The sequence below is a fragment of the Primulina eburnea genome, chromosome 12 (assembly GCF_022965805.1).
Source record: "Primulina eburnea isolate SZY01 chromosome 12, ASM2296580v1, whole genome shotgun sequence".
Classification (NCBI taxonomy): Eukaryota; Viridiplantae; Streptophyta; class Magnoliopsida; order Lamiales; family Gesneriaceae; genus Primulina; species Primulina eburnea.
In genome coordinates this window covers 71,658-74,436 of record NC_133112.1, presented here as the reverse complement: position 1 = coordinate 74,436, position 2,779 = coordinate 71,658, and the positions used below count along the sequence as shown (strand labels likewise).

Below are 2,779 nucleotides of genomic sequence, written 5' to 3'. Positions count from 1 at the left end.
CGGCCGCCGGTGAACACGAAAGGTGAAATTGATTGAGGGCTTATGTGCATCTAGTCGAGGCGGTTCCAGATCGGGGATGGGCTCCCGGAGACAAGGTCGGAGACGGCCGGAATCGACCCAAACGTGGCTGGAAATCGCGGGGGTAGGGGCGGCGTGACTTTGACGGTGCAATCGGAGGGGTAAATGAACTCCGTTTGGCTTGAAAGTTTGGCAGTAGGCTCGTCTCGAGAAGACGAATCCAACGATGTATCATTTGTGGGTAAAGAATTCGGAGTCGGCGGGGACGACAGTATGGCCAGAATTTTCGGGTTTATGGGCAGCGATTTGGACGAGTAATCGATATCCGATAGGTCTGATTTTTGAGTATGTTGTTCGCCATGGGGTGGCGAATCATCGGAACCGGTGAACCGGTGGTGAACCGACGGCGGCGGCGGCGGTGGCATGGAGGACATATTAGGGCAAAGGTAGGGAATATTTGGAGCTTTTTGGCATAGAGAGCATTTTAAAAGATTAAAAGATTTCCTTTAGGTTTGGGGTTTGGGGTTTAGGGTTTAGGGTTTGGGGTTTGGGGTTTCGGGGTTTAGGGTTTGGGGTTTGGGGTTTAGGGGATTTTTTTTTTTTTCCCCGGAAAACACCGCCGGATGCGAGGGGGTTAGGCAGACCCCTACCTGTATATATCCACAAAATAAAAAGTAACAGCAGAAAGAAAACCTAAAAGAGGAGGGGGACTATACCAAGACCTCCTCAAAAAGGCTAAAGCAGTAGAAGCATAAAGACAAAGTAGCCTAGGGACATAAATACATAAGCAAAAATAACCCTAGACTACGACAAAAAGTGCGCCAGAAACTAATCAAATACGAGCAGCGCTAAGATTCAACACACCGAAGAAGACCAAATGATAACTGGGAGATGAGTGCGGAATCCATGACGAAACTCTCATCTCAGAGCCATCACCCTGAAGAATCCAATCTGTCAAAACGACTCTAATCTGAAACCGGGTAACTGTATGAATCCCAGCAGTCAAAATAAGATATGGCCATGAAATCACTGTACAATGACGATAAAAGAGCAAAATGAAGATCACAATCCAGCAAGAACAAAAAAGATCCAGCATCTGAAGTATAAATCTGACGAAGGTATCATAACAATGAAGAGGATCGTCCGGAAGGAATCCCTGGAACCACCACGACATCCAGTAAACTCCTGTAAAAGAACTGATACGGCGGGCAAGGAGAACCTGCAGTAAACGCCCACCAGGGACCTGAAGTGGACCAAAGAGAGGCCCAAACAGAAATAGCGCTCCAGAAAATATGAGAGGGCCAAAGAAAAAGCACCAAGAGGGTAAGTGCGAGAGCCCACCCAATCCCGAGGAGACCAAACATGCAGTGTGCGAGTGTCTGGGCCCACTCACACCAGACTGGCAAAACGGGTAAAAGAGAAACCCCCTAAGTAATAGTACCTGCAAAGAAAAAATATACATATATATATATATATATATATATATATATATATATATATAGAGATCGAAGAAATGGAGCCAAGTGAAAGGAAGGGCTGCAAACAGCTAAGAATATCTATATCTCAGGTAGGGAAGCCCGGAGGTATCTGAGCGAGCAAGTATGGAAATGTGCCTAGGGAGGGAAGGACCTAACTCTAAGGTAAAGTGACTAAGGGTGTGGGCCCTCGCCGCCAACGCATCCGCCACCGAATTACCCTACCGGAATATATGCGAAATATGAACAGACCGCCCCCTCAAAAGGACCAGAATCCTGGAAACAATGTGATCAAAACCCCAGCAACATCGACGGGAACGAATGAGGTTTGGGGTTTAGGGTTTAGGGTTTCGGGTTTATGGTTTCGGGTTTAGGGTTTCGGGTTTCGGGTTTTGGGTTTAGGGTTTTTTTTTTGGATAATAGGACACAACTTCGATCCTAATAACTGGTACTAGGTTAAGAATATATTTGGTTGTCAGAAACTGAAAGCATTAACATATATATGCTGAAAAAACGCCGGCGGAAGGAAGAAAGCAGGCAAGGGCAGCGAAAAAATGGCTACATCCACAGAGATGGAGGTTCGTTCAAATCTATCGGCAACACGGGCCTCACAATCCCAATATATTTTGGGGAACCATCTCCATTATCCGGAGGAGTCACGGCTCCAGCCGCCGGGCGTCCTCCATTCCCTTGAGAGGGCACATCTCGGAGCACACTTATAGGGTGGATGACGTCGTTCATCATGACTCTGTCAGACGGGGACACCCATCGGTTGTCAGAGGTAAGACTGAGGTCTAACGAGAGTTCTGAAGAGGTCGTGGGAAATTAGTCTTCGCTTTCGGTCCACGAAGAGACCTAGCGGCACTGTCGTATGCCAGCGCCGCCTCCTCAGGAGTATCGAAAGTGCCCAACCAGACACGTGTTTTCTTCCTGGGATCACGTATCTCGGCCGCGTAACGGCCCCAGGGACGCTTTCTAACTCCCCTGTAGTGAGCTGTGCTCGTCGAAGCCATGAATGAGATTGAGCGTACCAGTTTAGGGTTTAGGGTTTGGGGTTCAAGGTTCGGGGTTCAGGGGTTCAGGGTTCAGGGTTTAGGGTTTTTTAGGGTTTAGGGTTTTTTTTTTTTAAGAGAACGCCGCTTGAGTGGCGGGGGGTTTGGCAGACCCCTACCTGTAAATAAATGAAACATAAAAATGTCGTCCGTACAAAGAAAAAACACCTAAGTGAGAAGGAGGACTAGACCAAGACCTCCTCAAAAGGCTATGCGCAATTGTAAACAGTAATA

At 47.6% G+C, this 2,779-nt stretch overlaps 1 pseudogene; it reads right to left on the bottom strand.

Annotated features, from left to right (window-relative positions):
• Window positions 1–1,912: 1,912 nt before the first annotated feature.
• LOC140807951 (ethylene-responsive transcription factor 4-like) lies at window positions 1,913–2,518 on the bottom strand (annotated as a pseudogene).
• Between the last annotated feature and the right edge of the window lie 261 nt (window positions 2,519–2,779).